Source organism: Felis catus, chromosome E3 (genome assembly GCF_018350175.1).
Source record: "Felis catus isolate Fca126 chromosome E3, F.catus_Fca126_mat1.0, whole genome shotgun sequence".
NCBI classification, from domain to species: domain Eukaryota; kingdom Metazoa; phylum Chordata; class Mammalia; order Carnivora; family Felidae; genus Felis; species Felis catus.
In genome coordinates, this window is record NC_058383.1 from 15796072 (window position 1) to 15822205 (window position 26134).

A 26134-nucleotide genomic window follows, 5' to 3' on the forward strand; every position below is an offset into this window, starting at 1 on the left:
TTAAAAAAAGAACACATTTCTTGGTTTCTCTGTTTTTTTCCTTTGTTTGTTTCTTAAATTCCACATATGGGTGAAATCATACAGTATTTGTCTTTCTCTGACTATTTCACTTAGCATTATACTTTCTAGCTCCATCCACGTTGTTGCAAATGTCAAGATTTCATTATTTTTTATGGCTGAATAATTTTCCATTGTATGTGTATGTGTGCGGTGTGTATATATATATATGTGTGTGTATATATATATATATATATATATATATATATATACGTGTATGTGTGCATATGTGTGTGTATCTCCTGCTTCTTTATCCATTCATTTATCTATGAACACTGTGCTGTCTCCATATCTTGGCTAGAGGAAATAATGCTGCTATAAACATGGGGTGAATGTATTCCTTTGAATTAGTGTTTTTGTAGTTTGGGGTTAGATACCCAGTAGTGCAATTACTAGGTTGTAGGGTAGTTCTATGTTTAACTTTTTGAGGAAACTCCATACTGTTTTCTAGAGTGGCTGTACCAGTTTGCATTCCCACCAATAGTGCACAAGTGTTCCTTTTTGTCCACATGCTCATCAACACTTATTTTTTCTTGTGTTATTTTTTTAATTTTAGCCATTCTGACAGGTGTGAGGTAATATCTCATTATAGTTTTGATTTGCAATTCTCTGATGACGCATGATGTTGAGCATCCTTTGATGTGAGGAAAGAGCAACCTTTTCAACAAATGGTGCTGGGAAAACTGGATATCCACATGTGAAAGAATGAAGTTGAACACCTGTTCACAAAAATTTACTCAAAATGAACCGGAGACCTAAATGTAAGAGCTAAAACTATAAAACTCTGAGAAGAAAACAGGTGTAAATCTTTGTGGCCATAGTTTCTTAGATACAAGACCAAAAGTATAAGAGACATATTAAAAACAGATAAAATAGACTTCATCACAACTAAAAACATTTGTGCCTCAAAGAACACCATTCTGAAGGTGAAAGACAAATCAAAAAATGAGAGAAAATATATACAAATCACGTATCTAATAAAGGACTTCTATCCAGAATATATAAAGAACTGTTACAATTCAACAATAAAGATAAATAACAACTCATCATCAAGGAAATACAAATTAAAACCACAATGAATACCACCTCACACCAGTCAGAATGACTAAAATTAACAACTCAGGCAACAACAGATGTTGGCGGGGATGCGGAGAAAGACGATCTCTTTTGCACTGCTGATGGGAATGCAAACTGGTGCAGCCACTCTGGAAAACAGTGTGGAGGTTCCTCAAAAAATTAAAAATAGGCCTACCCTATGACCCAGCAATTGCACTACTAGGTACACATCCAAGGGATACAGGTGTGCTCTTTCGAAACATGCACCCCAATGTTTATAGCAGTGCTATCAACAAGAGCCAAAGTAGGGGAAGAGTCCAAATGTCCATCGACAGATGAATGGATAAAGAAGATGTGCACACACAGACACACACACAATGGAGTATTACTCAGCAATCAAAAAGAATGAAATCTTGCTATTTGCAACAATGTGGGTAGAACTAGAGGGTATTATGCTAAGCAAAATAAGTCAGAAAAAGACAAATATCATGTGACTTCATTCGTGTGGAATTTAAGATACAAAACAGATGAACATAAGGGAAGGGAAGCAAAAATAATGTAAAAACACGGAGGGAGACAAAACATTAGAGACTCTTAAATATAGAGAATAAACTGAGGGTTGCTGGAGGGGCTGTGTAAAGGGGGGATGGGCTAAAATAGGTAAGGGGCATTAAGGAAGAAACTTGCTGGGATGAGCACTGGGTATTATACATAGGGGATGAATCACTGGAATCTACTCCTGAAATCATTATTGCACTATATGCTAACTTGGATGTAAATTTAAAATTAAAATTTTTTTGAAAAAGATAAATAACCCAATAAAAAGTGGGCAAAAAATCTGTATAGACATTTTTCCAAAGAAGATATATAAATGGTCAATGTGCACTTGAGAAGATGTTCAATATCATCTCTTTAGGAAAGTGCAAATCAAAACCACAATGGGATAGCATTTAATACCCATTAGATGGCTACAATCAAAAACAGATCACAAGTGTTGATAAAAATGTGGAAAAATTGGAATACTCATATACTGCTGGTGGGTGGGACTGTAAAATGGTGTAGCCACTTTAGAAAAGTTTGGCAGGTCCTCAAAAGGGCAAATGTGGAACTAGCTAGCATATGATCCAGCAATTCCGCCCAAGAGAATTAAAAACGTATTCACAGAAAAACTTGTACACAGATGTTCACAGCATCATTATTCATAGCTAAAAAGTAGCAACCCCAATGTCTACCAACTGATAAATGGATAAACAAAATATGGTATATCCATGCAATGGAGTATTATCCAGCCATAAAAGGTGTGAAGTACTGATATAGAATTTAATGTAGACAAAGCATGAAAACATTATTCTGATTAAAGCAACTCATAAAAGATCATATATGATTCCATTTATATGAAATGTCCAAAACAGGCAAATCTGTAGACAGAAAAATTAGTAGTTGCCTGGGGCTGAGGGGAGAGGGAAGATGAAAGTGACTACTATGTAGTTTCTTTTTGGGGTGATGAAAATGTTCTAAACCTAGACTGTGGAGAATTTTTTGGTTATGTGGATTATATCTCAAATAATATTGTTTTTTTTTTTAAAAAAAAAACACCATACACTTAATAGACTGGCTAAAATAAAAAAAAAAAAACAAAAACACTTGGCAATATTGAGTGCTAATAAAGATGAGGAGCAACTGAACTCCTACATTTCTGGGAATACACAATGATACATCTGAAAAGGTGTTCTGTAAATTCTAATAATGTAAACATACTTACCTACAACCCAATAATTGTACTACTGAGATTTATCCTACAGAAGTGAAATCTATGTTCACATAAAACCTGCATGTGAATGTCTATAGTAGCCCTGTTCACAATCACCAAAAACTGAAAACTAACCCAATGTCCTTCAGTGTGTCAATCTAGATAAACCATGGTACATCCATTGCTGGGATACTACTCAGCAACAAAAGGAACAAACTCTTGATACACACAACTTGGGTGAATCCCAAAGGTATTATGCATGCTGAATGAAAGAAGCCAATCTCAAAAAATATTCCTATTTATAAAATAGTCTCAAAAATGCAAAACTATAGATCACTGGATGCCAGAAAACTGTTAACTTTAAACGGATATAGAGTTTTCTGAGATGACAGAACTATTCTGTCTCCTGACTGCTGTAGTTGTTACATGAATAAATATATGTATTAAAATTCACAGAACCGGGGCGCCTGGGTGGAGCAGTCGGTTAAGCGTCCGACTTCAGCCAGGTCACGATCTTGCGGTCCGGGAGTTCGAGCCCCGCGTCGGGCTCTGGGCTGATGGCTCAGGGCCTGGAGCCTGTTTCCGATTCTGTGTCTCCCTCTCTCTCTGCCCCTCCCCCGTTCATGCTCTGTCTCTCTCTGTCCCAAAAATAAATAAACGTTGAAAAAAAAAATTAACAGAACTATGCATCAAAAGAAAAAATCTATTTTACTATACAATAATCTTTAAAACAAACAACAACAACAACAAAAACTGGGGTGTCTGGGTGGCTCAGTCAGTTAAGCCTCTGACTTCAGCTAAGGTCATGAACTTGCAGTTTATGAGTTCAAGCCCCACACTGGGCTCTGTGCTGACAGCTCGGAGCCTGGAGCCTGCTTCAGATTCTGTCTCCCTTTCTTTCTGCCCCTCCATAGTTCACACTCTGTGTCTCTCTCTCAAAAATAAATAACATTAAAAATTTTAAAACAAAAAAAATTTTAAGAGAAATTTGAGAAGAAAAATGGGGGACGGGGAAGAAAGATGAACACCAAAGAAAGATCGAACACCAAAAACAGGTGAATTTTTTATTCTAAATCTTCTAGTTAATGTTTCTGATCAAGAATTATTTACTGGTGATAAATTCAGTGGTAATAGAAATACATTAAATAAATAATGGGTTTTACTGAGAAGAGCAGAGAAATGATCTTAGGAAAATTGTTTCATGTTTTCCATTTTATGAACACCGAGATGAAATAAAAATTCATTTAAATCTGAACATAGCAAGCAAAACTTACTTAGTGAAGCAAAGAGAAGTGCTCTTAGGGATGCAATTAACTCTAATAACGGTTGGTTTCACTTTAGATAATTATATAGGAATGATTCCTCTAGCACATTCCATTTGTTTGTGCAGTGGTAGGTGTGTAATGCATGTTTAATGAGAGAAGAGCAGTAATCGCTAAGAAATCACTCTAAAATGGCAAAGCTTTTTGGTAAAATTTAGTACTACATGCATTTTAAATTACATTTAACTTAACCTCTGATACATGTCAGAATTCAATATGTAACAAATGAGTCAACTTCTTTCAAAAATAACTTGTGCAACAATTTAAAATTCAATTGTATAAAAACAAGATAACTACCTCTGTGAAATCTTCTCTAAGCACATATCAGATACAAAATATTCACCAACCAAAAGCTAACATGACAGAGCTCCAAGTTACTATAGCAGCAACCAATGGGAAGTAAAACTTCCCATTAAAATACCCCAAATTCTCAGTAAAATACCTAACAAGACAAAACCCATAAATATGTTAACATGTTTCCATGTCCAGAAACATACTTGTAAGTCACTTTAATGGCTTCCTAATAACTTTACTGAAAGGATCTAGAACTAAACCAATGTGGGTTTGCTCTCTGGTAAGTTATAGGTAGAGACCAGGTAGAGAGTTATCACACAAAGGAAACTATTTGCAGCAAATAAAGAGATCAGGGAGCATAACTTCCAAAGTAGTGAATCCCTGAGCAGGGGTGAGTGGGTTCCTTTTTTTTTGTTTTTAATTTTTTTTAAGCTTATTTGTTTATTCTGAGAGAGAGACAGTGTGCCTGCACAAGAGCAGGGAGAGGGAGAGAGAGAATCCCAAGCTGACTCCACACTGTCAGTGCAGAGTCCAATGTGGGGCTCAAACCCATGAACTGCGAGATCATGACTGAAACCAATAGTTGGACGTTTAACGGAGTGAGCCACCCAGGCACCCCAGTGAGTTCCTTTTATTTAGGGATAGGATGAATATTCAGAAAAGGAAGCTCTGTCATCAAATGTAAAGGCAGGCATAAGACTGCATGGGGGTACTTAGAAAACAGTTCTATACATGCATCCTATGTTACATTTAATGAACCTCATACTCCTCCGAGGATGGAGATTTTAACATAATGAAGCAGAGGGAATTGTCAGAGGAGGGGCTTTGGATATGCTCTGAGAGCCTGTATAAACTAGATGGGGTTTTGGGCTCCTTATCTCAGGAAAAAAACGCAGGACTTTGCTTACTTATGAAACAGCGCTGTAAGTTTTTACTACTGATTTATTGTCTCTGAAATGGTTAGGCTATCTCCTGGCCTAGTAGAGACTGTTAGTTTTTGCATTCCATTTGTTCCTTTAAAATCTTTAACTACTGAAGTTTTTGTATTTCTTTGTAATTCTAACCTTCAAGAAAGTTCTGAGAAAGTTCTCCAAGAAAGTCCAGGAAAGTGTGCTTGGGCAAGTAGGGCACAGACCTTGGGGGTGAGGGGTGGGGAAGATGGCTAGGGGCTTAAAATGACCTCTCTTATGTCACAAATGTTATGTTTTTTTTCTGGGGACCCCGAACTCTTTCTGCTTACAGAGCTACCAACAATTATTTGGCCAGTTCTCTATAGTTATCTGTGATAATATTCTTGTATAAACAAACTTCTTGGGGCGCCTGGGTGGCTCAGTTGGTTGGGCGGCTGACTTCGGCTCAGGTCATGATCTCGTGGTCCGTGAGTTCAAGCCCCGCACTGGGCTCTGTGCTGACAGCTCAGAGCCTGGAGCCTGTTTCAGATTCTGTGTCTCCCTCTCTCTGCCCCTTCCCTGTTCATGCTCTGTCTCTCTCTGTCTCGAAAATAAATAAACGTTAAAAAAAAATAAAAAAAAACTATAAGACATTGATGAAAGAAACTGAAGACAACAGATGTAAAGATACAGCCATGCTCAGGGACTGGAAGAACTAATACTGTTCAAATGTCCATTCTACCTAAAGCAACCTACAGATTTAATGCAATCCTTATCAAAATACTAATAATATTTTTCACAAAACTAGAACAATCTTAAAATTTGTATGGAACCACAAAAGACCCCAAAGAGCTAAAGCAGCCTTGAAGGAGAGGAACAAAGCTGGAGGTATCACAAATCTCAGATTTCAAGATATACTATAAGGCTATGCTAATAAGAACAGTATGGTACAGGCACAAAAACAGACACACAGATCAATGGAACAGGATAGAGAGCCCAGAAGTAAAACCATGCTTACATGGTCAATTAAACTATGACAAAGGAGGCAAGAATACAGTAGGGGGAAAAGACAGTGCCTTCAATAAACGGTGATGGGAAAACTGGACAGCTACCTGCAAAAGAATGAAACTGAATCACTTTCTTACACCATACACAAAAATAAACTCAAAATAGATTAAAGACCTAAATGTGAGACCTGAAACCATAAAACTTCTAAAAGAAAAACAGGCATTTATCCTGTGGACATCAGCCTTAGCAACAACATATTCATGGATATGTTTCTGTAGGTAAGAGAAACAAAAGCAAAAATAAACTGCTGGAATTACACCAAAATAAAAAGCTTTTACACAGCAAAGGAAACCATCAACAAAATAAAAAGGTAATGCACTGAATGGAAGTAGATATTTTCAAATGATATATCTAATAAGGGATTAATACCCAAAATATAAAAGGAACATATACAATGCAACACCAAAAAGAACAAACTATCACAAAATGGGCAGGGGACCTGAGTAGACATTTTTCCAAAGAAGATATACAGATGGCCACCAAACACATAAAAGATGCTCAACATCACTAATCATCAGAGAAATGCAAATTAAAGCCACAATGGGATATTACCTCACATCAATAAGAATGGCTATTCCAAAAAGACAAGAAACAAGTGTTAGTGAGGATGTGGAGAAAAGGGAACCCTCATGCCCTATTACTGGGAATGTAAATAGATGCAACCACTGTGGAAAACAGAATGGAGGTTCCTCAAAAAAATTAAAAGTAGAATACCATATAAATCCAGTAATTCCACTACTGGGCATTTATCCAAAGAAAAGGAAAACATTAATTCAAAAAGATATATGCACCCCTATGTTTATTGTAGCATTATTTATAAGAGACAAAATATGAAAGCCACCTAAGAGTCCATCAACAGATGAATGGGAAAGATATATATACCACGTGTGTGCATATATATGTGTGTATGTATGTATATATGTGTGTGCACATACATGTTTGAATATATTTTTTAACTTTAAAAAAAGTTTATGCATTTTTTAAATTTTTTTTAACTTTTTATTCAGTTTTTGAGAGAAAGAGACAGAGTATGAATGGGGGAGGGGCAGAAAGAAAGGGAGACACAGAATCCAAAGCAGGCTCCAGGCCCCAAGCTGTCAGCTCAGAACCCGACGCGGGGCTCAAACTCATGAACGGTGAGATCATGACCTGAGCTGAAGTCAAACACTTAACCGACTGAGCCACCCAGGCGCCCCAAAATGTTTATGTATTTTAAGAAATAAAGAGAGAGAAAGACAGAGAGAGAGAGAGAGAGAGAGAGAGAGAGAGAGAGAGAGACAGTCTGTGTGTGTGTGTGAGCAGGGAAGGGACAGAGAGAGAGAGAAGGGGAGACAGAGAATCCTAAGCAGGCTTCATACTGTCAGCGCAGAGCCTGATGCAGAGCTCAAACTCACAAACAGTAAGATCATGACCTGAGCCAAAATCAAGAGTCTGACACTTAAACCGACTGAGCCACCCCTGTATGTATGTGTGTGTGTGTGTATGTATGTATGTATGTATGTATGTATGTATGTATATATGTGTTAGGGGTGTGTGTGTGTGTGTGTGTGTGTGTGTGTGTGTGATGGAATAGTCCTAAAATAGAATGAGATCTTGCCATCTACAACAACGTGGATGGACCTAAAGGGTATTATGCTAAGTGAAATAAGTCAGAAGATAAATACCATAAAATTTCACTTATACATGGAATGTAAAAAAGTAATTGAACAAAAAACAAAAACAGGATCATAAATATAGAGAACAAACTGGTGGTTGCCAGAGAGGAGGGGGTTGGGAGATACGCAAAATAGGTGAAAGAAATTAAGAGGCAGAAACTTCCAGTTATAAAATAAATAAGTCACAGAGATAAAAAGTACAGCATACAGAATACAGTCAATAATATTGTAATAACATTGTATGGGAATGGATGGTGATTGTAAGCATTATCATTGTAAATATTGAGTAATTCATAGAACTGTCAAATCACTATGTTGTGATAAAAACAGAGAGAGAGGGGCGCCTGGGTGGCTCAGTTGGTTAAGCGGCCAACTTCGGCTCAGGTCATGATCTCACACTCCGTGAGTTCGAGCCCCACATCGGGCTCTGTGCTGACAGCTCAGAGCCTGGAGCCTGTTTCAGATTCTGTGTCTCCCTCTCTCTGACCCTCCCCCATTCATGCTCTGTCTCTCTCTGTCTCAAAAATAAACGTTAAAAAATAAATAAATAAAAAGTTAAAAAAAATAAATAAAATAAAAACAGAGAGAGAAAGAAACAAATCAAGAAACAGACTCTTAATTATAGAGAACAAACTGATGGTTAGCAAGGGGGACATGGCTGGGGGATGGGTTAAATGGGTGATGGGGAGTAAGGAATTCATTTGTCCTGATGAGGACCAGGTGATATATAGATTGTTCAATCATTACACTGTACACCTGAAACTAATATAACACTGTGTGTTAACTAACTGGAATAAAAACTTTAAAAAAAATTACTATGTTGTACATCTGAAACTAATATAACATTGTTTGTCAACTATACTTCAATAATTAAAAAGGCGGGGGCACCAGGGTGGTTCAGTACGTTATGCAATTGATTCTTGATTTTGGCTCAGGTAATGATCTCATGGTTCATGAGATCGAGCCCCGTGTGAGGTTCCACGATCACAGCGAAGAGCGTGCTTGGGATTCTCTCTCTCCCTCTTTCTGCCCCTCCCCCACTTGATTCATCTCTCTCTCTCTCTCTCTCTCTCTCTCTCTCTCTCTCTCTCAAAATAAATAAAAATAAAACATTAAAAAAAACAAAAACAAAAAAAGACCACAGGCCTGTGGCACTCTTCATACACTGGCTCCTCCTCATCTTCCAACTTCACTTCCCAGCTCTCCTCCCATGCAGCCTGCCCCATTCAGGACCACTCTCACTCCACACAAAACACCTCCATACCTGCCCTCTACTCATCCTGCTGCCTCCTGGGTTATGCCCTATTCTCCCTTTTATACACACCTCCTCAGTGTTCTTTTCCTGTCTCCCTCGCCCCCAAAATAGATTGTTCCAACTTCTGTAACCTCAGGCACTTGGGAACAACATGTTGGTTTGCACACTCATGCACTGTATTGTGGTTAGTTTACCCTCAGTAGATTACAAGCTCCTTTAAAGTACAAATTAAAATACATCATCATGCAGTGAGTGCATAAATATCAGATAAAATATAAAGCAAAGAAAATACAGATGAATAATAAACACCTAGTGAAATCTTCTCAAATCTCCATAACATACCTTTAGAGTCATCTGAAACAAAGCAAATGTTCAACAAATGTCAAAAATGAAGCGAGGAGATACAAATAAACACAAACAAAGTAATCTGGAAGTCATAAAAAATTTTGCAATTTCAATCATTATCCCAACAGGACTTTTTAAACTGAATCTACAAAATTTATAGCACGTAGAAAAAATAGTTTTTCCAAGAGTTTGGGAAAGAACACACACAAATATTAAAGTATTAACAAAACTATTATAACTGTTATGGTATTAAGATTCATTGGTGGAACAAAATTGAAAGCCCAGGGAAAAATAGCCTCAACTATGTACACAAATTTGATATGTTTCAAAAGCAAACATCACAGAACACTGACAATTGTTTAATTTATGTGCTGGGTTCCCTCATCCACATTCCCACACTCACCCTCCTTCATCTACAGCTATCCTCTACTTACATTCTGATGCCTCTCAACTCTATTTTCAACCAAGGCCTGCATCCCAAATCTCAACCTGATCATTCAAAGGCCAAGGCACAACTCAACTCTATCTAGATGTTCCATTGGCAGTCAAATTTAAGAAGACCAAATGGAACACATCTTCCCTAGTAAATTTCTCCCCCTCTTCTATTTCTTCTACTGGTAAATGAGCCGCTTCCTCCTAGATGCCCAAGATAAGTATCTGGGAGCCTTTACGTAGTTTCTACCTTAACTTCTCCACGGTAACTTGTGAAGTCCTGTCAATTTTTCTCGCTTCGTGTCTCTTGAATCTATTCTCCCTCTCTCTTCTTCCCCTCCTGACATGGCTTTAATCCTCACCCTCATATTTTCTTACTTGCGTAACTCCATGGCCTAATAACTGATACTCTCTGACCTTCAGTCAGTTCATTCAATATCCTGTTTCAGAAGTAATCTAAGATGCAAATATACTTATGATACTCCCCTACTTAAAACCTTTCAAGCCCTTTACTTCTCTCAAAACAAAATCCTCGCCATAACATATAAAATCCTTCCAGATCCAGTGCTTACCTGCCCCTAGCCTCTTCTTTCATCAATCCCAGGCTCCAACACCCCCCTACACACACACACTCACCCAGTTCTGCTTGCATCTCTTAACTAGGCTTATCAAAAAGAAAAGAGAATGAACCCAAATAAATAAAACCACCATAAGGAAGGAGAAATAACAACCAACATCACATAAATACAAGCAATTATAAGAGAATATTATGAAAAACTATATGCCAATAAATTGGACAAACTGGAAGAAATGGGTAAATTCCTAGAAATATATAAACTACCAAAACTACCACAGGAAGAAATAGAAAAGTTGAGCAGACTGATAACCTGCAAAGAAATTCAATCAGTAATCAAAAAAATTCCCAAGAAACAGAAGTCCAGGGCAGCTTCACAGTGGAATTATACCAAACATTTAAAGAAAAATTCATACCTATTCTTCTCAAACTATTAAAAAAAAGAAAAAGAAAGAAAGGAAAACTTCCAAACTCATTCTATGAGGGCAGCATTGCCCTGATACCAAAACCAGAGAAAGACTCCACTAAAGAGAACTACAAGCCAATATCCCTGATAAACATGGATGCAAAATTTTAATAAAATACTAGCAAACTGGGGTGCCTGGGTGGCTCAGTTGGTTGAGCGTCAGACTCCGGCTCAGGTCATGATCTCACAGCTCGTGAGTTCGAGCCCCATGTCAGGCTCTGTGCTGACAGCTTGGAGCCTGCAGCCTGCTTCAGATTCTGTGCCTCCTCTCTCTCTGCCCCAACCCACTTGCATTCTGTCTCTGTTTCTCTCAAAAAATAAATAAACATAAAAATAATTTTTTTAATTAAAAATAAATAAATAAAATACTAGCAAACCAAATCCAGTAATACATTTCAAAATAATTCACCACAATCAAGTAGGATTTACTCCTGGGTTGCAACACCAGTTCAATACTCACAAATTGATCAACATGACACATCGCATTAATAAAAAAAAGGATAAGAACCATATGATCATTTCAATAGATGCAGAAAAAAACATCTGACAAAGTACGATATCCATTCATGATAAACCCTCAACAAAGTAGGTTTAGAAGGAACATCCCTCAACATAACAAAGGGCATATATATATAAACCACTGATAATATCACCCTCAATGGAGACCATAGAGCTTTTTATTTTTGTTGTACTGGCACATAAATAGACACATAGATCATTGGAACAGAATTGAAAACCCAAAAATGAATGCACAGCTATATGGTCAATTAATCTTCAACAAAGCAGGAAAGAATATCCAATAGGGAAAAAGACAGTTTCTTCAACAAACGGAGTTAGGAAAACTGGACAGCAACACGCAAAAGATTGAAACTGGACCACTTTCTTATACCAAACACAAAAATAAAATCAAAATAGAGGAAAGACCTAAATGTAAGACTTGAAACCATAAAATCCTAGAGGAGAACATAGGCAGGAATCTCTTGGACATCAGCTGTAGCAACTTGTTTCTAGAGAGATCTGCTGAGGCAAGGGAAACAAAAGCAAAAATAAACTATTGGGACTTCATCAAAATAAAAAGCTTCTGCAAAGTGAAGAAAATAGTCAACAAAACTAAAAGGCAACCTAAGGAACCAGAGAAGATATCTGCAAATGATATATCCAATAATGGGTTAGTATCCGAAGTATATAAAGAATTTATAAAGCTTATAAAGCTCAATTTATTTTGGATACTTTATATCCAAAGTATATAAAGAATTTATAAACCCAAAAAATGAATAATTCAATTCAAAAATCAGGAGACATGAATAGTCATTTTTACAAAGAAGACATACAGATGGCCAGCAGACACATGAAAAGATGCTCAACATCACTCATCATCTGGGAAAATCAAATCAAAACTATACCTGGGCGCCTGGGTGGCTCAGTCAGTTAATCATCTGACTTCGGCTCAGGTCATGATCTCACGGTTCATGAGTTCAAGTACTGCATCGGGTGAGCTCCTCCCCACCTTCAGGAACTCTCTCAAATGAAACAACACAAAACAAAAAAAACTACACTTCACACCTTTCAGCTAAAATCAACAACACAAGAAACAGCAGGTGTTTGTGACAATGTGGAGAAAGGGGAACCCTCTTGTACTATTGGTGGAAATGCAAACTTGCGTAGCCACTCTGGAAAACAGTATGGAGGTTCCTCAAAAAGATAAAAAACAAAACAAAAACAGAGCTACCCTACAATCCAGTAATCACAATACAAGGCAGTTACCCAAACAATACAAAAATACTAATTCAAAGGAATACACACACCCTGATGTTTACAGCAGCATTATCTACAATAACCAAATTATGGAAACAGTTCAAGTGACCATCGACTGATGAATGGATAAAGATGTGGTATATCTATACAATGGAGTATTACTCAGCCATAAAAAAGAATGAAATCTTGCCATTTGCAATGACATGGATGGACGTAGACAGTATTATGCTAAGTGAAGTAAGTCAGAGAAAGCAAGAACCATATGATTTCACTCCTGTGTGGAATTTAAGAAACAAAACAAACAAGCAAAGGAAAAAAGAGAGAGAGAGGCAGACAAACCAAGAAAGAGACTCTTAACTATAGAGAGCAAACTGATGGTTACCAAAGGGGAAGTGGATGGGGGAATGGGTTAAGTAAGTGATGGGGAGGGGCACCTGGGTGGCTCAGTTGGTTGAGCATCTGACCTTGGCTCAGGCATGATCTCACGGTTTGTGAGTTCAAGCCCCACATCGTGCTCACTGCTGTCAATGCAGAGCCTGCTTCAGATCCTCTGTCCCCCTCTCTCTCTGTCCTGCCCCCACTCATGCTTTCTCCCAAAAAATAAAAATAAATAGGTGACGGGAATTACAGGGTGCACTTGTGATGAGCAATGGGTGTTGTATGGAAGTGGTGAGTCACTATATCATACACCTGAAACGAACAATACGTTGTATGTTAACTAACTGGAATTTGAATAAAAACTTTAAAAAAAAATCTTTCAAACATATGTTTCCTAAAAGATATACTTTAGTTTCAATGACCAAATGGGCTGAAAGCAAAAGGAGGGAAAAGATATACCATGCACCATAACCAAAAGTCTCTGGAGTAGCTAAACTAACATCACATGTGATGCACTTTAAGATAAAATTTGTTACTAGCAACAACAGGCACTTTATAAGACCTGATATCCATAAAGAAGTTACAATTATAAATACATATACACCTAAAAATAGAATTTCCAAACACAAGAGGCAAAAATTGATAGCACTGAAGGGAGAAACAGACAATTCAACAATATTTGGAGAATTCATTACACTATTTTTGATAATGGATAAAACAATCAGACGAAAGATCAAGTAAAGAGATTTGCCAAGTAGACTCAGCAAACACCTACAAGACTGCAGGCTGCAACAGTAAGCAACAATACATACATAAATACATATGTATGTATGTATTTACACACACACACATATCATTTTCATGTGCACATTCTCTAGGATAGGCCATGAAACAAATAATAAAAATCATACAAAGGATAAAAATCATACAAAGTATATTCTCCAACCACAATAGATTTAGAAAATACCATGAAAAAATATTTGAGAAATTTGCAAATATGTGAAAATTAGACAACACTCTCCTAAATAACCAATGAGCCAAAGAAGAAATACCAAAGTAAGTTAGGAAATACTGAGATAAAAAACACAAAACTTATGGGATGTAGCAAAAGCACCAAGAGCTATGCGATAAGCAAAATTATAGCTGTAAATACCTATATTAAAAATAAATCTCAAATCAATATGTTGCACACCCTAAACTTACACAATGTCAATTATATGTAAATTTAAAAAATAAAATCTTAAAAGTTTAAAACTTTAAAAGTTAAAAGGATCTCAAATCAACAACCTGTTAACCTTAAGAAACCAGAAAGTGAAGAGTAACTTAAATCCAAAGCCAGTAGACAGAAGGAATTAATTAGACTACAGTGAAACAAATACAATAGAGAACAAAGAATAAAGAAAATCAACAGAATAAAAAGTTGGTTCTTTGAAAAGATCAACAGAATTAATCATTTAGTTAGATTTAGCAAGAACAAAAAAGAAGACTCAAATTACTAAAATCAGTAATTACTACCAACCTTACATAAATAAAAAATATTCTAAAGAATTATACAGAATACTATAAACAATTGTAATCTAACAAATTAGGTAACTACATGAAGTAGACAAATTCCTTGAAGACACAAAGTACTAAAATCAATTCACAAAGAAATTCTCTGAATCAAGCTGTAACAAGTAAAAAGATTTGAATTAGTAATCAAAGCTTTCCACAAAGAAAAGTCTAAGATCAAATGACTTCACTAGTGGATACTACCAAACCTTAAGAATGAACACCAATCCTTAAAACTCTTCCAAAATATAGAAGAAATGCAAACACTTCCCAATTTATTCTATGAGGCCAGTTTTCCTTGATTCCAAAACTAAAGACACTACAAGAAAACTACAAAGATATATTTATCTATATACATGCAAAAACTGAGCCAAATGCCAACAAACCAAATCCAGAAACATATATAAAGGATCACAAACCATGACCAAAGGTGGATTGTCCCAGTCATGTAAGATTGTTTCAACATATGAAAATCAAGTAATGTCATACACCATATTAATAAAATAAATGACAAAAACCACACAATCATCTCAATAGGCACTGAAAAAGCACTTGACAAAATCCAACACTCTTTCATGCTAAACACAAGGAATAAGTCAGAAATAGAAGAGAACATCATCAACATGAAAAAGGACATCTAAGAACCCACAGCTAACTTCACACTTCATGATTACCCCCTAAGATCAGCAACAAGACTGGATGTCTGCTGTACAGCAGGTTCTAGCCAAGGCGATTAGGCAAGAAAAATAAATTTAAAAGCATCCAGATTAGAAGGAAGAAGTAAGACTATCTCTCATCAGAGATGACATATCATGTATATATAAAATCCTAATAACTCATTTGGGGTGCCTGGGTGACTCAGTTGGTTAAGCGTCCAACTCTTGATTTCAGCTCAGATCATGATCTTGTGCTTTGTGGGTTCAAGCCCTACATCGGGCTCTTTGCTGGCAGCATGGAGCCTGCTTGGGATTCTGTCTCCCTCTCTTTCTGCCCCTCCCCCCTCATGCATGCACATGCTGTCTCTCTCTCTCTCTCTCTCTCTCTCTCTCTCTCTCTCTCTCTTTTTCTCTCTCCCTCATAAATATTTTTTAAAAAATCCTAATACCTCATTAAAAAAACTATCAGAACTGTTAAATGAGTTCAGGATGGTTGCAAGATACAGGACTAATGTACAGAACTCAACTGTATTTCTTTGGGCAGGGGAGGGGCAGAGAGAGAGAGAGAGAGAGAGAGAGAGAGAGAGAGAGAGAATCTTAAGCAGGCTTCACATCCAGCGTGGAGCCCATGACCCTGAGATCATGACCTGAGGCCAAAATTAAGAGTCAGATGGTCAACTGACTCAACCACTCAGGCACCCCTCAACTGTATTTCTATGTGTTAACAATAACAATACAAAAATGGAATTAAGAAAACAATTCCATTTGCAATAGCATCAGAAGAATAAAATATTAAGTAACAAATTTTACCAAAAAATGCAAGACTTGAACATGGAAAACTAGAAGAGATTATATATGTTATTGAAAGAAATTTAAGATCTAAATAAATGAAAACACATTTCATGTTCTTGGACTGGAAGGCTAATACTGTTAAGATAGCAATATTCCTCAAATTGATCTACAGGTTCCATGCAATCCCTACCAAATTCCAACTGGGTAAGAGTGCCAAGACAATTAAAAGTGGGAAAGAATAGGTTTTTTTCAACACATGGTACTGAGATAACTGAATATCTATAAGCAAAAAGATAAAGTTAGACCCGTATCTCACACCATATACAAAATTCACAAAAATAGAACACACACCTAAATGTAAGAGCTAAAACTATAACACTCTTGGAAGAAAACATAAGATTAAATTTTCATGACCTTGAATCAGGCAATGGTTTCTTAAATATGAAACCTAAAGGGTGCGCCTGGGTGGCTCAGTAGGTGGAGCATGCAACTCTTGATCTTGGGGTCATAAGGCCCACATTGGGCATGGAGCCTAACAACAAAACAAAACAAAACAAAAACCACAAGCAACAAAAAGAAAAATGATAAATTGAACTTCATCCAAATTAAACACCTTTGTGCTTCGAAGGGTACCATCAAGAAAGTTAAATGACACCCAAAGAATGGGATATTTGTATTTGCAAATCATATAACTGATAAGTATCTAGAATTATAAAGAAATCCCACAACAATAAAAAGACTACTTAATTTTAAAATAGGCAGGGGCGCCTGGGTGGTGCAGTCGGTTAAGCGTCCGTGAGTTCGAGCCCCGCGTCGGGCTCTGGGCTGATGGCTCAGAGCCTGGAGCCTGTTTCCAATTCTGTGTCTCCCTCTCTCTCTGCCCCTCCCCCGTTCATGCTCTGTCTCTCTCTGTCCCAAAAATAAATAAACGTTGAAAAAAAAAATTTAAAATAGGCAAAGGAATAGAGATTTCTCTAAATATATACAAATAGCCAGAAAGCACATGAAAAGATGCTCATCATCATTACCCATCACGGAAATGCAACTGGAGCCCCAAAGTATTACTTCACCCATTAGGATGGCTATAATCAAAGAGTCCGGGAACAAGTGTTAAGGAGGACTTTGAGAAATTGGAACATTCATACATTGCTGGCAGAAATATGAAATGGGGCAGCCACTTTGGAAAACAGTCTGACAATTGCTCAAAATGTTACACTTAGAGTTCTAGAGTTACCATATGACCCAGCAATTCATGTCCACACAAAAACTTATACAAAAATATTCATAGCAGCATTACTGATAAGAGCCAAAAGTGGAAACAATCTAAACACCTATTAACTGATTAATGAATAAAAAATGGTATGTCCATAAAATGGAATATTATTCAGCAATAAAAAGAAACAAAATACCGGTACATTCTACAACATGGAAGAACACTGTAAACCTTAAGCTAAGTGAACCAGTAACAAAAGAGTACATATTATATTTTTACATTTACATGAAATGTCTAGAATAGGCAAATCTACAGAGCCAGAAAATAGATCAGTAGTTTCTTAGAGACGGAGGGGATAATAAATGGGACAGTTGGGGGTGACAAGTAAGGAGTGCACAGTTTCTCTGTGGGGTAATGAAAATGTCCTAAAATTGATTGTAGTAATCAATGCACTCTGTAAATATACTAAAAAATCTTATAACTTAAATGGGCAAACGTATGGTATGTGATTTATAACTCAAGTTGTTACCAAAAAAAAAGTAGGCTAAGACCTACGCACTAAACCTCTTAGGGTGACTGCTTACTAAAACAGAAAATTTTAATAGGATCCAGAGTCTCCAACAAAACATCAAAAATGTCTAGGATACAATAAAAAGTCAATCATCATACCACGAACCAGGAAAACACAGCTTGAATGAATAAAAGACAATTAACAAACACTAATACCACACATGAATCAGATGTTAGAATTACCTGACAAGGATCTTAATTTTTTTTAACTTTTTTTTAAGTTTATTTATTTTGAGAGAGAGAGAAACAGAAAGCAAGAGCACAAGTGGGGGAGGGCCAGAGAGAGAAATCCCAAGCAGGCTCTGTTCTGTCAACACAGAGCCTAACTCAGGCCTCCAACTCATGATGTGAGATCTTGACCTAAGCCAGAATGAAGAGTCAGAGGCTTAACTGACTGAGCCACCCAGGCGCCCCACCTGACAAGAATTTTAAAGCAGCCATCATGTTTTAATGAGCATTGAGCTATACAACTGAAACAAACAACAAAATAAAAAATCTTAGCAAAAAAATAGAAGATACAGAAAAGAACCAAATGGAAATTACAGAACTGAAAAATAACATAACCAACACAAAAAGTCACTAGATGGGCTCAATCGCAGAATGAATACAACAGAGGCAAAAATGAGTCAAGCTGAAACTAGAAGTAGCACAAAAGTGAAAAGATCTAAACAATAGAGAAAAAAAATAATGCCTCCCGCACTGTAGGACAATCACAAAAGTTCTAAGATTTGTATTCTCACAAAGAAAGAAAGGAGAAAGAGAACAGTGCTAATAAATTATTCTAAAAATGGCTGAAACACCCAAAATTTGGCAAAACTCATGAACTTAACAGTTCAAAAACCTAAAAGAACTGCAAATAGGATAAACTCAAACAAATTCATGCCAAGATATATCATACTTACACTTATGAAAACTAAAGACAAAGAAAAAACCTTTAAAGCAACCAGGGAGAAAAGATACGTCACCTGTAGGGAAACACGAATTCCAATGATAGAGGGTTTCTCATCTGAAATCATGGAGGTGTCAAGGAAGTGGCATAATATTTTCAAGTGCTAAAAGTAAAGAACTGTCCATCACAAATTCTACAAACAGAAATAGCAAGAAAATCTTAAGAAAACTAAAGAACAAAAGAAGACAACTCTATTGTTTAAATCTTAATTCTAACTTATTACAAAGTATACAAGTACCATTATATGAGCAATTACAAGTTTTTCTCATAATAGTAATTAAATATTTGGGAATTACCGATTTCCCCCTCACCATCACCAATGCCAATGAGATTCATATATGTAGATGGCTTCCCTATTTCCTTAATTCTCTTAAAAAGAAATAGTTCTGCCACTGTTCAAGATCTTTTATCAATTTAACAGTTCTGTTCTACTTGAAAAATCCAAAGCTTATGAGCCTAAAATCAGAGCTATTTGTTTAAAAAAGATGGAAGATACATTATGTCTCAACCATCCATAAAGTCTATTTTAAATAGTATCTCCTAAAGAGGAAGTCCTGAATGAACCTCTATAATCATGTAACAGCTTAACCATCTTAAAAGCCAAATCCTAAGAGCAAATAATATTTATCTTAATCCACTCTAATTTATAAAGAGTGTGTGTGTGTGGTTTTTTTTAAACAAGAATGACTATGCAAGTATGACTAGTGACCTGTTAAGCAGCCAAGAAAGAAACAGATGGTCATCTTGCAAAACTGTAAATTCAAGATCTGTTTCACATTATTTACCAACTGATTCACTGAACTAATTTTTATCAAGTTTTTAAAATATACTAAGTACTGTACAAGGCAGTGACAAAAAAATAAATAAGGTACTACCATACTGTGATATAAGAATCACATAACAGAATATATATTAGGTCTTCATCCCTGGCTCCTGGCACAGAGCTCCTAAAACCTTCGGAATTTCTTGATGGGGTTGGAGGAGCATCTTTTGTTATTCATCATAAGCCCCTTTCAACCATATCTTGGGGGATGGGGGCTGGTTGCCAGAAGAACCAACCCCTGACCTCAGAATGGGGGAAAGGGGCTGCAGGTAGAGTTTATCCCCATCGACCAATGAACCATCTACATAATGAAGCCTCCATAAACTCTAACTGAAGGGATTCAGAGACCTTCTGGATTGGTGAACACATGGATGTGCCCGGATGGTGCCCCCAGAGAAGGCATGGAAGTTCATGGAGGTCCCATACCCCTTCCCACAAGAGATGCCTTAGGTATCTCTTCCATTTGCTGTTCCTGAGTTACATCCTTTCTAATGAGCAGGTAATGGTTAAGTAAAGAGCTTCCCAGAGTTCTGTGAGCCATTATAGCAAATAACTGACCTGGGTTGTGAGAAGCCCCAGTTTACAGCCAGTTAGACCGAAGTACAGGTCATGACCTGGGACTTGCAACTGGCATGGGGGGGAGGGGGGGGGAGGAGGACAGGCAGAGGCTAAAGTCTTAATGTGTGGGATCTGCACTAACTCTAGGTAGGTGGTGCCATAATTGGGTTAAATTATAGAACACCAGTTGGTGTTTGGAGGGTCGGAGAATTGTAAAGGGAAAGCCCACATATTTGGTGTCAGAAGTGTTGTGAGTAGTGTAGAAGAGACATAGCTTACCTTCAGGCGTGATCCTAGACCTCAAGGAACTCCTAGTCATGAGAAAAATGGGCCCACGAGAAATAATTTAAATAAAATGATATGTACTATAATAGGTATGTCTACCAAGTGCCAGGAAAGTAAGCAACTAATCACGCCAACAAAGTGACATTTATGCTGATTTTTAAATACTATAGTATTACAATTAAATACTATAGTTCCTCAGGGTTCTATCAGTTCCTCTTAAGCTCTCACCCTAGTTCTCCACCCTAGCTGCACAATACAGTCACATGGGAAACATGTTTTTTTTTTAATTAAAAAAAATTTTTTAAAGTTTATTTATTTTGAGCGGGGGGGGGGGGGGCACCTGGGTGGCTCAGTTGGTTAAGCGTCTGGCTTTGGCTCAGGTCATGATCTCGCGGTTCATGGGTTCGAACCCTGCATCGGGCTCTGTGCTGACAGCTCAGAGTCTGGAGCCTGCTTCGGATTCTGTGTCTCCCCTTCTCTCTTCCCCTCCCCTGCTCATGCTCTGTCTTACTCTATCTCTCAAGAATAAATAAACTTAAAAAAAAATTTTTTTTTTTTTTTTTGAGAGAGAGAGCAGGGGAGAGGCAGAGAGGGAGAATCCCAAGCAGGCTGTGCACCATCAACACGGAGCCTGACATGGAGCTCAGAACCACAAAATCATGACCTGAGCTGAAACCAAGAGTCCAGCATTTAACCAACTGAGCCACCCAGCTACCCCAGGAAGCATTTTTTAAATGACAATGTCTGGTCCCAGAGCAAATCGACTGAATCAGAATCTCTGTGGAAGCCTTCATCCCCTCATCCTTACCCTTTAAAAGCTATCCAGGTGGTTTCATAAAGTAGTGCCTGGGTTAAAAATGACCAACTCCATTTGAGAAAAACATAACCCAGGCTTCAACCAATCTTCTGGCAATGAGGAAAGAAAAAGATTTCAAGTAGAAACAATATGAGCTATAACAGAGTTACTGTGAGGAGAGAAGAGGATTCTAAGGTTTCTAGGATGAAGGCCTAAAACGGAACAAGAAATGTTTATATGTGCTTGAGGGGGCTATGTGAGTAAAGGGGAGGGAAAGGAAAAGATAACCAAGTTTGGAGCATTCACTATCCAAGTTTAGCTTTCCAATAGACAAATGAAAATAAAGAACACTTGAAATTCAAGAAAAATGGGGACCGAATACACATCTTTGAAAACCATAAGTACAGCACTATTTGAAGCCATGAAAGGAGGTATAATCAATCACACAAGGAAATTAGAGAAAAGAACATAAACCGAAACTCTAGTGAATATCATGTTAATCGGAGAAAATGAAAAAGAGGGAAGCGTCAAGGGAAGGTTTTTGTTTTTGTTTTGGAAGGTGGAAATCTGAGCATGTACGCAGGCTGAGGGAAAAAATGACAATGCAGAGATCAAAGATGTTAGTTTTAGAAAGGAGGACCCTTCTTTGATAAAAGGAAAGGAGATCAGAAATCAGATAGGCATAGGCACACAGAAAAATGATAGAATTTTAGTAGTCAGGGCTGAAGTTCACCAATTTCTTCTGTGAATTTTCTGCTTATTGCAAAATAAGCAATGAAAAACATCCAGTAGGACACCGAGAGGAGAATGGTAAAAATCTACAAACAGCCATTTAGGTTTTAGTACATAAGATTAACCTAGGGGAAAGTCAAAGCATCTCCAGCCAGTGAGAGTAAAGTCAGAATCCAGAAGTTTAGAACAGCATCAGCAGCTCACTTACATGATTTTCTCCAGTCTGCTCTGGAGATCCTAGGAGCAGAAAAAACCAACTGTTTGATTCATCCTGACTTGGAGACCATCAGAGCAAATGCAGCAAGAATGGCTTGAAGCCAGTAACATTGTTTTTATACTTTTAAAAAGTTACATTTTTATTTCACTCTTAAAAAAGAAAGGGGGGGAAAAAAAGACAAGGCTGTAGCTACTTCCCTGGGTTGCCAGAAAGAGAGTTTGGGAAAGTGAGGGATAATTACTGTCACTCCTACAGCACTTGTCAGAACTTTCGCTCCTAAGCATTTTTGATCCCTTCAAGAGCTGATTCCCAAAATTCTAAACCTGATTCCTCTAAGCTCTTAAAGGATGAAAATTCATTGCAGGATTGGACTATCCAACCGAGAGAGAAACAAGTGAAATACTTCTTACATACAACGCTGTATTCTGGCTAGTAGGTAAACACTGCTGATTGAAGGTGGGAGCTGATAAGGGAGTGATTATATTTGAGGCTCCCTAAGAATCATTTACAAAGCCAATTAATATAAAACAATACTTAACACAAAGACTGCAGAATTCAGGGTGTTTTTTTTTTTTTCCTGAATATATACAGTGAGTAAATAATTGACAATTTAATCTCTTTCTCACACTCGGAGTTCACTAATTTGTCCTGCCATCTACCGCACCGCTCTTCAAGGAGTGGGAAGAATCCCTCCGGATGCTGAACCTCTTGCTACGACCATCTGGAGAGTACAGAGACCTGAAGGAGGAAGAGACTAACACGCGTGAGCATCCGCTATGTGGCAGGCCTACTGTGTGCCAGGCTCTGGGCAAGACACTTTACATGTTATGCGTGCAGGTCATTGAAAGACGAATTATGATGTTCAAACTACGGATCTGGCGTTCAGGAGGGTATTAGGGTGTCTGACGGTTTAAGTGTAAAGGAAAAGAAGTGTTAGTGACCGTGGCTGATGAAAGTGAGGGGAAAAGAGGCGAGTTGGGAAAGGAAGGCATCTGAGAGCAAAAGGGCAAAACCCAGGGACATGGCGGGGGGGATGGGGGGCGACTGGAAGGTACGGAGGACATGGCAATATGGGGCAGGCATGAGGGTGAGTCTGTGGAAGCGAAGCCGGGGTACAAGTGAAGGCAAAAGTCTGATCTGATCCCGGCGGGATGGGCGGCGGGCGAGGGGTGGGGTGGGGCGGTGGGTCTCATCCCGGGAAGGCGCCCCAAAGGACTGCAGGGGCTGGGAAACGGTGCCAGCGCTACGAAAGGGGAGGGGACGGAGAGGGGGCGGCGGGGGGATGACCACGGCGGGGACGGGGACGAGGCGGACGACGGCGAAGCGGAGACCGGGAAACGCAGGCGCTGGGGGAAGGGGAGCGGGTGTGGGTGCAGGAGCCGGCAGGCCAGGGCGAGGGGCGCCGCGCTCGGGGGGCGGGGCTGGCCAGCTGCCCGCAGGGAGATGGGGAGACGTGCGGACAGGAGGTGACGCGGGGCCAAGGGATGTCAGGACCGAGCCGCCCGGGGCCCGGAGCCATGTGGGCGGCGGCGGGAAGGCAGCGGGGCCGGGGAGGCGCTCCGAGCCGGGCCACAGCGAGCGCGGCGTTCCCCTTACCTGGGTTGAGTGAGGAGCCGCCGCGCCGCCTCGCCAGCATCCTGCGCTCAGCCGCTTCTCCCACTGCCCTAGGTGGGGGCCATTCCACCCGCCCCGGGAGCCCGCCTTCACCGCCAGGCGCCAGCTGCTGCCAGCCCGGCCCGGCCCCGCGGAGCAGCGCCGACGCGACCCGCGCCCGCAGCCGCCTCAGCAGCGACTCCCGCCGTGGCTGCCTCAGCCCCTGCCGCCAGCCTCTCGGGTGGGCCTGGGATCACAAGTGTGCCACGATTGGTTGCCGCACGCCCGGCCCGGGAGATGTGTCGGCTTCTGTGATTGGTGGGTTTCCCTAGCTGCCGCCCGCGGGAGGTGGTACTGGGAATAGCGCCGGGTCTTGCAGGCGTTGAAGGGCGGGATGGGTCTGACGTCGCGGCCGGACGGGCGCCTCTGCGTCCCTGCGTGTGCTCGCTCCGCGAGAGGGCTCCGAGCAGCCACCTGCCCGGACGGGTTGTTGCCCTAGCAACGGCGCACTTGACCTGGCTGGAGGGGAGCTGCGCAGGGGGTGCGCACCACGCCGCCTTAACCCCCACGTGGGCAGCCTTCATCGGTGAAACCTTGCCGCTGGACAAGAAAAGGAGCTTTTCCAAGAAATCCTCTTTTTGCATGTCCACTGCTTCAGGTACCACCCCTCTGGCCGCTGCTGGCGGAGGAGCTTTCGTCTCATAGGAGATATAACTCAAGAACAGATATCAAATTCACACAATATTGCATTCCACAAAAAAAGTGTGAGTGACTGGAGATTCTGTCCCAACCATAGGAATGGGGAACTGATACTTGAGAGAAAGAAGTGAAAGCTGGGATTGGAGAAGAGGCAAAGGGAAGAGAAACGTTGTGGAGAGGGCTGACATTTCCCACCTGAAAATTAAGAGTTCATGTCTATGTCAGTTAGGAACTGACATATCCATACCAGATTCTGTCAAAGCAATTATTTCACTTCTATAAACTGTGGAACAAGATTCAAAATAAAGTAAGCATTGCCAAAGGGTCACTGTCTATAGAGTCTAGAGCACATTGAGTAAATTTTTTGCCTAGTGCAATTCTGGGAATACCTCAAACGTTTTACTTTCGTCCATTGAACTTTGGACTTTTGTCAATTGCAACTTGTCAGTGTCAACTCCACTGTCTCCTCCCATTCATCCTTCCACTTTGGACTGAAAGAGAAAATGTTAACACCTGGTAGCTAAAAAGTAAATCATGCATTAGATTTTAAGTTTAAGGTCTGCTAGCAACAATCATAATATTAAAAAAAAAAAGTTATGTAACCTTGTGGCTTTTGCTTTTATAAGCCTGATCTGCTTCCTTGATATTCAAAGCACACCTTCAACTTCAGTGGACTCCATGTCTCCCTGAAATAAATGCTTTGATTGCTTTATATCCTCTTCTTGAAGGACAGAACATAGATTGCAAAAAGCATGGGCTCAGGAATCTAACATCTTTGTTCAAAATTCCTGTCTACCATATTGGAATGTTTTGTTACCTGCAGAATGAGATCTGTAGAATATGTATCAGAGAGTTGCAGGTGTGTTCATGTGAGGCCACACAAAAACTTGTACATGAATGCTCATAGCAACATTATTCATAATAGCTGATAAAGTGACAAGAACCCAAATGTCCATCAACTGATTAATAAACAAAATTTAGTATATCCATACAATGAAATATTATCCAGCTGGGCTTGAACTCACGAACCATGAGATTATGACCTGAGCCAAAGTCAGCTGCTTAACCAACTGAGCCACTCAGGCATCTCTCGTTTTGTTTTTTAAAAACGTAACAGCTTTGGGGTGCCTGACTGGTTCAGTTCATAGAGCATGTGACTCTTGATCTTGGGGTTGTGGGTTTGAGCCCCATGTTGGGTATACAGATTACTTAAAAATAAAATCTTTAATAAAAGTAACAGCTTTACTGAGATATAATTCATCCCCTATAGGGTGCCTGAGTAGCTCAGTCGGTTAAGCCTCTGACTTTTGATTTTGGTTCAGGTCATGATCTCACCGTTCATGAGTTCGAGCCCCGCATCAGGCTCTGTGCTGACGTTGCAGAGCTTGCTTGGGATTCTGTCT

At 39.1% G+C, this 26134-nt stretch overlaps 1 protein-coding gene across 2 annotated transcripts in view; it reads right to left on the reverse strand.

Moving 5' to 3' along the window:
- TPST1 (tyrosylprotein sulfotransferase 1) overlaps positions 1-24172 on the reverse strand; it is a 150226-nt gene extending 126054 nt beyond the window's left edge. Inside the window, exons 1-2 of one of the 2 annotated variants that reach the window (XM_023247102.2) lie at positions 24036-24172; positions 19045-19161 (exon numbers count right to left, since the gene is read on the reverse strand). The gene's annotated coding sequence lies outside the window, so the exon portion shown is untranslated. The remainder of the gene's footprint in view (positions 1-19044; positions 19162-24035) is intronic. The other variant, XM_023247101.2, reaches the window with a different exon arrangement.
- Positions 24173-26134: the final 1962 nt, after the last annotated feature.